This window comes from Rutidosis leptorrhynchoides, chromosome 4 (genome assembly GCF_046630445.1).
Source record: "Rutidosis leptorrhynchoides isolate AG116_Rl617_1_P2 chromosome 4, CSIRO_AGI_Rlap_v1, whole genome shotgun sequence".
NCBI lineage: Eukaryota > Viridiplantae > Streptophyta > Magnoliopsida > Asterales > Asteraceae > Rutidosis > Rutidosis leptorrhynchoides.
This window is the reverse complement of record NC_092336.1, coordinates 50,809,652-50,824,441: the sequence shown is the minus strand read 5'-3', so window position 1 is coordinate 50,824,441 and position 14,790 is coordinate 50,809,652.

Sequence of the window (14,790 nt, the reverse complement as noted above, 5' to 3'; positions counted from 1 at the left end):
AAGGATATGTAATTTTGTTTTCATGTAAATAAGTCATGAATGATTACTCATATTTTTGTAATTTTATGAGATATTTCATGCTAGTTGCCAAATGATGGTTCCCACATGTGTTAGGTGACTCACATGGGCTGCTAAGAGCTGATCATTGGAGTGTATATACCAATAGTACATACATCTAAAAGCTGTGTATTGTACGAGTACGAATACGGGTGCATACGAGTAGAATTGTTGATGAAACTGAACGAGGATGTAATTGTAAGAATTTTTGTTAAGTAGAAGTATTTTGATAAGTGTATTGAAGTCTTTCAAAAGTGTATAAATACATATTAAAACACTACATGTATATACATTTTAACTGAGTCGTTAAGTCATCGTTAGTCGTTACATGTAAGTGTTGTTTTGAAACCTTTAGGTTAACGATCTTGTTAAATGTTGTTAACCCAATGTTTATAATATCAAATGAGATTTTAAATTATTATATTATCATGATATTATCATGTATGAATATCTCTTAATATGATATATATACATTAAATGTCTTTACAACGATAATCGTTACATATATGTCTCGTTTAAAAATCATTAAGTTAGTAGTCTTGTTTTTACATATGTAGTTCATTGTTAATATACTTAATGATATGTTTACTTATCATAGTATCATGTTAACTATATATATATATCCATATATATGTCATCATATAGTTTTTACAAGTTTTAATGTTCGTGAATCACCGGTCAACTTGGGTGGTCAATTGTCTATATGAAACATATTTCAATTAATCAAGTCTTAACAAGTTTGATTGCTTAACATGTTGAAAACATTTAATCATGTAAATATCAATCTCAATTAATATATATAAACATGGAAAAGTTTGGGTCACTACAGTACCTACCCGTTAAATAAATTTCGTCCCGAAATTTTAAGCTGTTGAAGGTGTTGACGAATCTTCTGGAAATAGATGCGGGTATTTCTTCTTCATCTGATCTTCACACTCCCATGTGAACTCGGGTCCTCTACGAGCATTCCATCGAACCTTAACAATTGGTATCTTGTTTTGCTTAAGTCTTTTAACCTCACGATCCATTATTTCGACGGGTTCTTCGATGAATTGGAGTTTTTCGTTGATTTGGATTTCATCTAACGGAATAGTGAGATCTTCTTTAGCAAAACATTTCTTCAAATTCGAGACGTGGAAAGTGTTATGTACAGCCGCGAGTTGTTGAGGTAACTCAAGTCGGTAAGCTACTGGTCCGACACGATCAATAATCTTGAATGGTCCAATATACCTTGGATTTAATTTCCCTCGTTTACCAAATCGAACAACGCCTTTCCAAGGTGCAACTTTAAGCATGGCCATCTCTCCAATTTCAAATTCTATATCTTTTCTTTTAATGTCAGCGTAGCTCTTTTGTCGACTTTGGGCGGTTTTCAACCGTTGTTGAATTTGGATGATCTTCTCGGTAGTTTCTTGTATAATCTCCTGACCCGTAATCTGTCTATCCCCCACTTCACTTCAACAAATTGGAGACCTGCACTTTCTACCATAAAGTGCTTCAAACGGCGCCATCTCAATGCTTGAATGGTAGCTGTTGTTGTAGGAAAATTCTGCTAACGGCAGATGTCGATCCCAACTGTTTCCGAAATCAATAATACATGCTCGTAATGTTTTCCCATTTCTCTTATTGGCAGGAAGTGTGCTGATTTGGTGAGACGATCAACTATTACCCAAATAGTATCATAACCACTTGCAGTCCTTGGCAATTTAGTGATGAAATCCATGGTAATGTTTTCCCATTTCCATTCCGGGATTTAGGGTTGTTGAAGTAGACCTGATGGTTTCTGATGCTCAGCTTTGACCTTAGAACACGTCAAACATTCTCCTACGTATTTAGCAACATCGGCTTTCATACCCGGCCACCAAAAATGTTTCTTGAGATCCTTGTACATCTTCCCCGTTCCAGGATGTATTGAGTATCTGGTTTTATGAGCTTCTCTTAGTACCATTTCTCTCATATCTCCATATTTTGGTACCCAAATCCTTTCAGCCCTATACCGGGTTCCGTCTTCCCGAATATTAAGATGCTTCTCCGATCCTTTGGGTATTTCATCCTTTAAATTTCCCTCTTTTAAAACTCGTTATTGCGCCTCCTTTATTTGAGTAGTAAGGTTATTATGAATCATTATATTCATAGATTTTACTCGAATGGGTTCTCTGTCCTTCCTGCTCAAGGCATCGGCTACCACATTTCCCTTCCCCGGGTGGTAACGAATCTCAAAGTCGTAATCATTCAATAATTCAATCCACCTACGCTGCCTCATATTCAGTTGTTTCTGATTAAATATGTGTTGAAGACTTTTGTGGTCGGTATATATAATACTTTTGACCCCATATAAGTAGTGCCTCCAAGTCTTTAATGCAAAAACAACCGCGCCTAATTCCAAATCATGCATCGTATAATTTTGCTCGTGAATCTTCAATTGTCTAGACGCATAAGCAATCACCTTCGTTCGTTGCATTAATACACAACTGAGACCTTGCTTTGATGCGTCACAATAAATCACAAAATCATCATTCCCTTCAGGCAATGACAATATAGGTGCCGTAGTTAACTTTTTCTTCGATAACTGAAACGCTTTCTCTTGTTCATCCTTCCATTCAAATTTCTTCCCTTTATGCGTTAATGCAGTCAAGGGTTTTGCTATTCTGGAAAAGTCTTGGATGAACCTTCTGTAGTAACCAGCTAGTCCTAAAAACTGGCGTATGTGTTTCGGAGTTTTTGGGGTTTCCAACTTTTCAACAGTTTCTATCTTTGCCGGATCTACCTTAATACCTTCTTTGTTCACTATGTGACCGAGGAATTGAACTTCTTCCAACCAAAATGCACACTTTGAAAACTTAGCGTACAATTCTTCCTTCCTCAATACTTCTAACACCTTTCTCAAATGTTCACCGTGTTCTTGGTCATTCTTTGAGTAAATAAGTATGTCATCAATGAAAACAATGACAAACTTGTCAAGGTATGGTCCACACACTCGGTTCATAAGGTCCATGAACACAGCTGGTGCATTAGTTAAACCAAACGGCATGACCATAAACTCGTAATGACCGTAACGTGTTCTGAAAGCAGTCTTTGGAATATCATCTTCTTTCACCCGCATTTGATGATACCCGGAACGTAAGTCAATCTTTGAATAAATAGACGAGCCTTGTAGTTGATCAAATAAGTCGTCGATTCTCGGTAGTGGGTAGCGGTTCTTGATGGTAAGTTTGTTCAACTCTCGGTAGCCGATACACAACCTGAATGTACCATCTTTCTTCTTGACAAACAAAACAGGAGCTCCCCACGGTGATGTGCTTAGTCGAATGAAACCACGCTCTAAAAGTTCTTGTAATTGGCTTTGCAGTTCTTTCATCTCGCTGGGTGCGAGTCTGTAAGGAGCACGAGCTATTGGTGCAGCTCCTGGTACAAGATCTATTTGAAATTTAACGGATCGATGTGGGGGTAATCCCGGTAATTCTTTCGGAAATACATCGGGAAATTCTTTTGCAATGGGAACATCATTGATGCTCTTTTTTTCAGTTTGCACTTTCTCGACGTGTGCTAGAACAGCATAGCAACCTTTTCTTATTAGTTTTTGTGCCTTCAAATTACTAATAAGATGTAGCTTCGTGTTGCCCTTTTCTCCGTACACCATTAAGGGTTTTCCTTTTTCTCGTATAATGCGAATTGCATTTTTGTAACAAACGATCTCTGCTTTCACTTCTTTCAACCAGTCCATACCGATTATCACATCAAAACTCCCTAACTCTACTGGTATCAAATCAATCTTAAATGTTTCGCTAACCAGTTTAATTTCTCGATTCCGACATATATTATCTGCTGAAATTAATTTACCATTTGCTAATTCGAGTAAAAATTTACTATCCAAAGGCGTCAATGGACAACTTAATTTAGCACAAAAATCTCTACTCATATAGCTTCTATCCGCACCCGAATCAAATAAAACGTAAGCGGATTTATTGTCAATAAGAAACGTACCCGTAACAAGCTCCGGGTCTTCCTGTGCCTCTGCCGCATTAATATTGAAAACTCTTCCGCGGCCTTGTCCATTCGTGTTCTCCTGGTTCGGGCAATTTCTAATAATGTGGCCTGGTTTTCCACATTTATAACAAACTACATTGGCATAACTTGCTCCGACACTACTTGCTCCGCCATTACTCGTTCCGACACCATTTGTTCATTTCGTTCTATTAACCCCTGGTCCGTAGACATCACACTTCGCCGCGCTATGACCATTTCTTTTACACTTGTTGCAAAATTTGGTGCAGAACCCCGAGTGATACTTTTCACACCATTGGCATAGCTGCTTCTGATTGTTGTTGTTGTTGCGGTTATTATTATTGTTGGTATGATTGTTGTAGTTGCTGTTGTTGTTGTTGTTGTTGTTATTGTTGGGCCGTTTGTTGTAGTTGCGATTGATGTTGCGATTGTTGGGATAATTGTTGCGATTATTGTTGTAATTGCTGTTGTTGTTGTATTGGTGATTCTTATCACCGTTTTCCTCCCACTTTCTTTTGACTTGCTTCACATTGGCCTCTTCAGCAGTCTGTTCTTTAATTCTTTCTTCAATCTGGTTCACTAGTTTGTGAGCCATTCTACATGCCTGTTGTATGGAGGCGGGCTCGTGTGAACTTATATCTTCTTGGATTCTTTCCGGTAATCCTTTCACAAACGCGTCGATCTTCTCTTCCTCATCTTCGAATGCTCCCGGACACAATAGGCACAATTCTGTGAATCGTCTTTCGTACGTGGTAATATCAAATCCTTGGGTTCGTAACCCTCTAAGTTCTGTCTTGAGCTTATTGACCTCGGTTCTGGGGCGGTACTTCTCGTTCATCAAGTGCTTGAATGCTAACCACGGTAGTGCGTATGCATCGTCTTGTCCCACTTGCTCTAGATAGGTATTCCACCATGTTAACGCAGAACCTGTGAAGGTATGCGTAGCGTACTTCACTTTGTCCTCTTCAGTACACTTACTTATGGCAAACACCGATTCGACCTTCTCGGTCCACCGTTTCAATCTGATCGGTCCTTCGGTTCCATCAAATTCCAAAGGTTTGCAGGCAGTGAATTCTTTGTAGGTGCATCGTACACGATTTCGTGTACTGCTAGTTCCAAGGTTATTGTTGGTATGTAGCGCAGCCTGTACTGCGGCTATGTTTGAAGCTAGAAAAGTACGGAATTCCTCTTCATTCATATTCACGGTGTGTCGAGTAGTCGGTGTCATTTCCTTCAAAATAGTTAAATGGAACAAGTTAATCATACAGAATATTAAGAGTAGTTAATAGTATTTCGTAGCATAATATGAACTCATTTATAAAAGCTTTTTCTTCATATTAGCGTTTTATAAGTTTAAATTCGGGTAGTACCTACCCGTTAAGTTCATACTTAGTAGCTAATATAGAATTCAACTACTACAATTCTATATGAAAAACTGATTATAATAATATTTCGCGTTCAAACTTTTACACAATATTTTACAAACTTACAATACTGCTTATTTTACATATAGCATGAAATATAGCACACAATAAATTTGATACAAGATGGTTGTGAAGATAATTCTAGCTAGTACACAAGTCGTTCAGCAAAGGCAATAAAGACACGTAATTCATACGTCCAGAAACAAGTCATGCATTCTGGTTTTACTAGGACTACTTTCCATCCTTGGTCTTGTGGAACATAACCGTGATGGCCGTTAATAAGACAGCGTGTTTTAACGTCGTCAAAGGGACGAGGGTTACGTAATGTCCAACAGTCCCGTAACAATCTAAAAACCCCATTTCTTACCCCAATTACCGACTCCGTCACTTGTGGTAACGTTTTGTTTAATAGTTGTAGGCCGATGTTCTTGTTCTCACTTTGGTGAGAAGCGAACATTACTAATCCGTAAGCATAACATGCTTCTTTATGTTGCATGTTAGCCGCTTTTTCTAAATCACGAAGTCCAATATTCGGATATATTGAGTCAAAATAATTTCTTAACCCATTGCGTAAAATAGCATTTGGGTTCCCCGCAATATATGCGTCAAAGTAAACACATCGTAACTTATGGATTTCCCAATGTGATATCCCCCATCTTTCGAACGAAAGCCTTTTATAAACCAAGGCATTCTTGGAACGTTCTTCGAATGTCTTACAAACTGATCTCGCCTTAAATAGTTGTGCCGAAGAATTCTGACCGACTCTAGACAAGATTTCATCAATCATGTCTCCGGGTAGGTCTCTTAAAATATTGGGTTGTCTATCCATTTTGTGTTTTTATACTGTAAAATAGACAAGAGTTAGATTCATAAAAAAAATACTTATTAATACAAGCAATTTTTACATATATCATAAAGCATAAGCACACTATATTACATATATTACACCACACGAATACAACTATCTTATTCCGACTCGCTTGTTTCTTCTTCTTCGGTTTTGGATCATTTTGCCAAGTTTCTAGGGATATATGATGTTCCCCTAATACGAGCCATCGTTTTCCACATTGGTTTAGAAAAACCTGGTGGTTTAGAGGTTCCCGGGTCATTGTTACAACTTAAGGACTTCGGGGGTTGACGATACATATAAAGTTCATCGGGGTTGGAATTAGATTTCTCTATTTTTATGCCCTTTCCCTTATTATTTTCTTTTGCCTTTTTAAATTCAGTTGGGGTAATTTCTATAACATCATCGGAATTCTCGTCCGAATCCGATTCATCGAAGAATTGGTAATCCTCCCAATATTTTGCTTCCTTGGCGGAAACACCATTGACCATAATTAACCTTGGTCGGTTGGTTGAGGATTTTCTTTTACTTAACCATTTTATTATTTCTCCCACCGGTTCTATTTCTTCATCCAGTTCCGATTCTTCTTCCGGTTCCGATTCTTCTTCCGGTTCCGACTCTTCTTCCGGTTCCTCTTCGGGAACTTGTGAATCAGTCCACGAATCATTCCAATTTACATTTGACTCTTCATTATTATTAGGTGAGTCAATGGGACTTGTTCTAGAGGTAGACATCTATCACATAATATCAAACGCGTTAAGAGATTAATATATCACATAATATTCACATGTTAAAAATATATAGTTTCCAACAAAATTTGTTAAGCAATCATTTTTCAAGTAAACACGGTCGAAATCCAGACTCACTAATGCATCCTAACAAACTCGATAAGACACACTAATGCAAAATTCTTGTTCTCTAAGACCAACGCTCGGATACCAACTGAAATGTCCCGTTCTTATTGATTAAAAACGTTCCATATTAATTGATTTCGTTGCGAGGTTTTGACCTCTATATGAGACGTTTTTTCAAAGACTGCATTCATTTTAAAACAAACCATAACCTTTATTTCAACAATAAAGGTTTAAAAAGCTTTACGTAGATTATCAAATAATGATAATCTAAAATATCCTGTTTACACACGACCATTACATAATGGTTTACAATACAAATATGTTACAACAAAATAAGTTTCTTGAATGCAGTTTTTACACAATATCATACAAGCATGGACTCCAAATCTCGTCCTTATTTAAGTATGCGACAGCGGAAGCTCTTAATAATCACCTGAGAATAAACATGCTTAAAACGTCAACAAAAATGTTGGTGAGTTATAGGTTTAACCTATATATATCAAATCATAATAATAGACCACAAGATTTCATATTTCAATACATATCCCATACATAGAGATAAAAATCATTCATATGGTGAACACCTGGTAACCGACATTAACAAGATGCATATATAAGAATATCCCCATCATTCCGGGACACCCTTCGGATATGATATAAATTTCGAAGTACTAAAGCATCCGGTACTTTGGATGGGGTTTGTTAGGCCCAATAGATCTATCTTTAGGATTCGCGTCAATTAGGGTGTCTGTTCCCTAATTCTTAGATTACCAGACTTAATAAAAAGGGGCATATTCGATTTCGATAATTCAACCATAGAATGTAGTTTCACGTACTTGTGTCTATTTTGTAAATCATTTATAAAACCTGCATGTATTCTCATCCCAAAAATATTAGATTTTAAAAGTGGGACTATAACTCACTTTCACATATTTTTACTTCGTCGGGAAGTAAGACTTGGCCACTGGTTGATTCACGAACCTATAACAATATATACATATATATCAAAGTATGTTCAAAATATATTTACAACACTTTTAATATATTTTGATGTTTTAAGTCTATTAAGTCAGCTGTCCTCGTTAGTAACCTACAACTAGTTGTCCACAGTTAGATGTACAGAAATAAATCGATAAATATTATCTTGAATCAATCCACGACCCAGTGTATACGTATCTCAGTATTGATCACAAATCAAACTATATATATTTTGGAATCAACCTCAACCCTGTATAGCTAACTCCAACATTCACATATAGAGTGTCTATGGTTGTTCCGAAATATATATAGATGTGTCGACATGATAGGTCGAAACATTGTATACGTGTCTATGGTATCTCAAGATTACATAATATACAATACAAGTTGATTAAGTTATGGTTGGAATAGATTTGTTACCAATTTTCACGTAGCTAAAATGGGAAAAATTATCCAATCTTGTTTTATCCATAACTTCTTCATTTTAAATCCGTTTTGAGTGAATCAAATTGCTATGGTTTCATATTGAACTCTATTTTATGAATCTAAACAGAAAATGTATAGGTTTATAGTCAGAAAAATAAGTTACAAGTCGTTTTTGTAAAGGTAGTCATTTCAGTCGAAAGAACGACGTCTAGATGACCATTTTAGAAAACATACTTCCACTTTGAGTTTAACCATAATTTTTGGATATAGTTTCATGTTCGTAATAAAAATCATTTTCTCCGAATAACAACTTTTAAATCAAAGTTTATCATAGTTTTTAATTAACTAACCCAAAACAGCCCGCGGTGTTACTACGACGGCGTAAATCCGGTTTTACGGTGTTTTTCGTGTTTCCAGGTTTTAAATCATTAAGTTAGCATATCATATAGATATAGAACATGTGTTTAGTTAATTTTAAAAGTCAAGTTAGAAGTATTAACTTTTGTTTGCGAACAAGTTTAGAATTAACTAAACTATGTTCTAGTGATTACGAGTTTAAACCTTCGAATAAGATAGTTTTATATATATGAATCGAATGATGTTATGAACATCATTACTACCTCAAGTTTAGTAGGTAAACCTACTGGAAAAGAGAAAAATGGATCTAGCTTCAACGGATTCTTGGATGGCTCGAAGTTCTTGAAGCAGAATCATGACACGAAAACAAGTTCAAGTAAGATCATCACTTGAAATAAGATTGTTATAGTTATAGAAATTGAACCAAAGTTTGAATATGATTATTACCTTGTATTAGAATGATAACCTACTATAAGAAACAAAGATTTCTTGAGGTTGGATGATCACCTTACAAGATTGGAAGTGAGCTAGCAAACTTGAAAGTATTCTTGATTTTATGTAACTAGAACTTGTAGAATATATGAAGAACACTTAGAACTTGAAGATAGAACTTGAGAGAGATCAATTAGATGAATAAAATTGAAGAATGAAAGTGTTTGTAGGTATTTTTGGTCGTTGGTGTATGGATTAGATATAAAGGATATGTAATTTTGTTTTCATGTAAATAAGTCATGAATGATTACTCATATTTTTGTAATTTTATGAGATATTTCATGCTAGTTGCCAAATGATGGTTCCCACATGTGTTAGGTGACTCACATGGGCTACTAAGAGCTGATCATTGGAGTGTATATACCAATAGTACATACATCTAAAAGCTGTGTATTGTACGAGTACGAATACGGGTGCATACGAGTAGAATTGTTGATGAAACTGAACGAGGATGTAATTGTAAGAATTTTTGTTAAGTAGAAGTATTTTGATAAGTGTATTGAAGTCTTTCAAAAGTGTATAAATACATATTAAAACACTACATGTATATACATTTTAACTGAGTCGTTAAGTCATCGTTAGTCGTTACATGTAAGTGTTGTTTTGAAACCTTTAGGTTAACGATCTTGTTAAATGTTGTTAACCCAATGTTTATAATATCAAATGAGATTTTAAATTATTATATTATCATGATATTATCATGTATGAATATCTCTTAATATGATATATATATACATTAAATGTCTTTACAACGATAATCGTTACATATATGTGTCGTTTAAAAATCATTAAGTTAGTAGTCTTGTTTTTACATATGTAGTTCATTGTTAATATACTTAATGATATGTTTACTTATCATAGTATCATGTTAACTATATATATATCCATATATATGTCATCATATAGTTTTTATAAGTTTTAACGTTCGTGAATCACCGGTCAACTTGGGTGGTCAATTGTCTATATGAAACATATTTCAATTAATCAAGTCTTAACAAGTTTGATTGCTTAACATGTTGGAAACATTTAATCATGTAAATATCAATCTCAATTAATATATATAAACATGGAAAAGTTCGGATCACTACATAGCGCAGCCTGTACTGCGGCTATGTTTGAAGCTAGAAAAGTACGGAATTCCTCTTCATTCATATTCACGGTGTGTCGAGTAGTCGGTGCCATTTCCTTCAAAATAGTCAAATGGAACAAGTTAATCATACAGAATATTAAGAGTAGTTAATAGTATTTCATAGCATAATATGAACTCATTTATAAAAGCTTTTTCTTCATATTAGCGTTTTATAAGTTTAAATTCGGGTAGTACCTACCCGTTAAGTTCATACTTAGTAGCTAATATACAATTCAACTACTACAATTCTATATGAAAAACTGATTATAATAATATTTCGCGTTCAAACTTTTATACAATATTTTACAAACTTACAATACCGCTTATTTTACATAAAGCATGAAATATAGCACACAATAACTTTGATACAAGATAGTTGTGAAGATAATTCTTGCTAGTACACAAGTCGTTCAGCAAAGGCAATAAAGACACGTAATTCATACGTCCAGAAACAAGTCATGCATTCTGGTTTTACTAGGACTACTTCCCATCCTTGGTCTTGTGGAACATAACCGTTATGGCCGTTGATAAGACAGCGTGTTGTAACGTCGTCAAAGGGACGAGGGTTACGTAATGTCCAACAGTCCCGTAACAATCTAAAAACCTCATTTCTTACCCCAATTACCGACTCCGTCACTTGTGGTAACGTTTTGTTTAATAGTTGTAGGCCGATGTTCTTGTTCTCACTTTGGTGAGAAGCGAACATTACTAATCCGTAAGCATAACATGCTTCTTTATGTTGCATGTTAGCCGCTTTTTCTAAATCACGAAGTCCAATATTCGGATATATTGAGTCAAAATAATTTCTTAACCCATTGCGTAAAATAGCATTTGGGTTCCCCGCAATATATGCGTCAAAGTAAACACATCGTAACTTATGGATTTCCAAATGTGATATCCCCCATCTTTCGAACGAAATCCTTTTATAAACCAAGGCATTCTTGGAACGTTCTTCGAATGTCTTACAAACTGATCTCGCCTTAAATAGTTGTGCCGAAGAATTCTGACCGACTCTAGACAAGATTTCATCAATCATGTCTCCGGGTAGGTCTCTTAAAATATTGGGTTGTCTATCCATTTTGTGTTTTTATACTGTAAAATAGACAAGAGTTAGATTCATAAAAAAAATACTTATTAATACAAGCAATTTTTACATATATCATAAAGCATAAGCACACTATATTACATATATTACACCACACAAATACAACTATCTTATTCCGACTCGCTTGTTTCTTCTTCTTTGGTTTTGGTTCGTTTTGCCAAGTTTCTAGGGATATATGATGTTCCCCTAATACGAGCCGTCGTTATCCACATTGGTTTAGAAAAACCTGGTGGTTTAGAGGTTCCCGGGTCATTGTTACAACTTAAGGACTTCGGGGGTTGACGATACATATAAAGTTCATCGGGGTTGGAATTAGATTTCTCTATTTTTATGCCCTTTCCCTTATTATTTTCTTTTGCCTTTTTAAATTCATTTGGGGTAATTTCTATAACATCGTCGGAATTCTCGTCGGAATCCGATTCATCGGAGAATTGGTAATCCTCCCAATATTTTGCTTCCTTGGCGGAAACACCATTGACCATAATTAACCTTGGTCGGTTGGTTGAAGATTTTCTTTTACTTAACAGTTTTATTATTTCCCCCACCGGTTCTATTTCTTCATCCGGTTCCGATTCTTCTTCCGGTTCTGATTCTTCTTCCGGTTCCGACTCTTCTTCCGGTTCCTCTTCGGGAACTTGTGAAACAGTCCACGAATCATTCCAATTTACATTTGACTCTTCATTATTATTAGGTGAGTCATTGGGACTTGTTCTAGAGGTAGACATCTATCACATAATATCAAACGCGTTAAGAGATTAATATATCACATAATATTCACATGTTAAAAATATATAGTTTCCAACAAAATTTGTTAAGCAATCATTTTTCAAGTAAAAACGGTCGAAGTCCAGACTCACTAATGCATCCTAACAAACTCGATAAGACACACTAATGCAAAATTCTGGTTCTCTAAGACCAACGCTCGGATACCAACTGAAATGTCCCGTTCTTATTGATTAAAAACGTTCCATATTAATTGATTTCGTTGCGAGGTTTTGACCTCTATATGAGACGTTTTTCAAAGACTGCATTCATTTTTAAAACAAACCATAACCTTTATTTCATAAATAAAGGTTTAAAAAGCTTTACGTAGATTATCAAATAATGATAAACTAAAATATCCTGTTTATACACGACCATTACATAATGGTTTACAATACAAATATGTAACATCGAAATCAGTTTCTTGAATGCAGTTTTTACACAGTATCATACAAACATGGACTCCAAATCTTGTCCTTATTTTAGTATGCAACAGCAGAAGCTCTTAGTATTCACCTGAGAATAAACATGCTTTAAACGTCAACAAAAATGTTGGTGAGTTATAGGTTTAACCTATATATATCAAATTGTAACAATAGACCACAAGATTTCATATTTCAATATACATCCCATACATAGAGATAAAAATCATTCATATGGTGAACACCTGGTAACCGACATTAACAAGATGCATATATAAGAATAATCCCATCATTCCGGGACACCCTTCGGATATGATATAAATTTCGAAGTACTAAAGCATCCGATACTTTGGATGGGGTTTGTTAGGCCCAATAGATCTATCTTTAGGATTCGCGTCAATTAGGGTGTCTGTTCCCTAATTCTTAGATTACCAGACTTAATAAAAAGGGGCATATTCGATTTCGATAATTCAACCATAGAATGTAGTTTCACGTACTTGTGTCTATTTTGTAAATCATTTATAAAACCTGCATGTATTCTCATCCCAAAAATATTAGATTTTAAAAGTGGGACTATAACTCACTTTCACAGATTTTTACTTCTTCGAGAAGTAAGACTTGGCCACTGTTGATTCACGAACCTATAACAATATATACATGTATATTAAAGTATGTTCAAAATATATTTACAACACTTTTAATATATTTTGATGTTTTAAGTTTATTAAGTCAGCTGTCCTCGTTAGTAACCTACAACTAGTTGTCCACAGTTGGATGTACAGAAATAAATCGATAAATATTATCTTGAATCAATCCACGACCCAGTGTATACGTATCTCAGTATTGATCACAACTCAAACTATATATATTTTGGAATCAACCTCAACCCTGTATAGCTAACTCCGACATTCACATATAGAGTGTCTATGGTTGTTCCGAAATATATATAGATGTGTCGACATGATAGGTTGAAACATTGTATACGTGTCTATGGTATCTCAAGATTACATAGTATACAATACAAGTTGATTAAGTTATGGTTGGAATAGATTTGTTACCAATTTTCACGTAGCTAAAATGAGAAAAATTATCCAATCTTGTTTTATCCATAACTTCTTCATTTTAAATCCGTTTTGAGTGAATCAAATTGCTATGGTTTCATATTGAACTCTATTTTATGAATCTAAATAGAAAAAGTATAGGTTTATAGTCAGAAAAATAAGTTACAAGTCGTTTTTGTAATGGTAGTCATTTCAGTCGAAAGAACGACGTCTAGATGACCATTTTAGAAAACATACTTCCACTTTGAGTTTAACCATAATTTTTGGATATAGTTTCATGTTCATAATAAAAATTATTTTCTCAGAATAACAACTTTTAAATCAAAGTTTATCATAGTTTTTAATTAACTAACCCAAAACAGCCCGCGGTGTTACTACGACGGCGTAAATCCGGTTTTACGGTGTTTTTCGTGTTTCCAGGTTTTAAATCATTAAGTTAGCATATCATATAGATATAGAACAAGTGTTTAGTTAATTTTAAAAGTCAAGTTAGAAGGATTAACTTTTGTTTGCGAACAAGTTTAGAATTAACTAAACTATGTTCTAGTGATTACGAGTTTAAACCTTCGAATAAGATAGTTTTATATATATGAATCGAATGATGTTATGAACATCATTACTACCTCAAGTTTAGTAGGTAAACCTACTGGAAGTGACAAGAAATGATCTAGCTTCAAAGAATCTTGGATGGCTTGAAAGTTCTTGAAGTAGGATCATGACACAAAAACAAGTTCAAGTAAGATTTTTACTCGAATTAAGATAGTTTATAGTTATAGAAATTGAATCAAAGTTTGAATATGAATATTACCTTGAATAAGAAAGATAACCTACTGTATATAACAAAGGTTTCTTGATCTTAGATGATTACTTG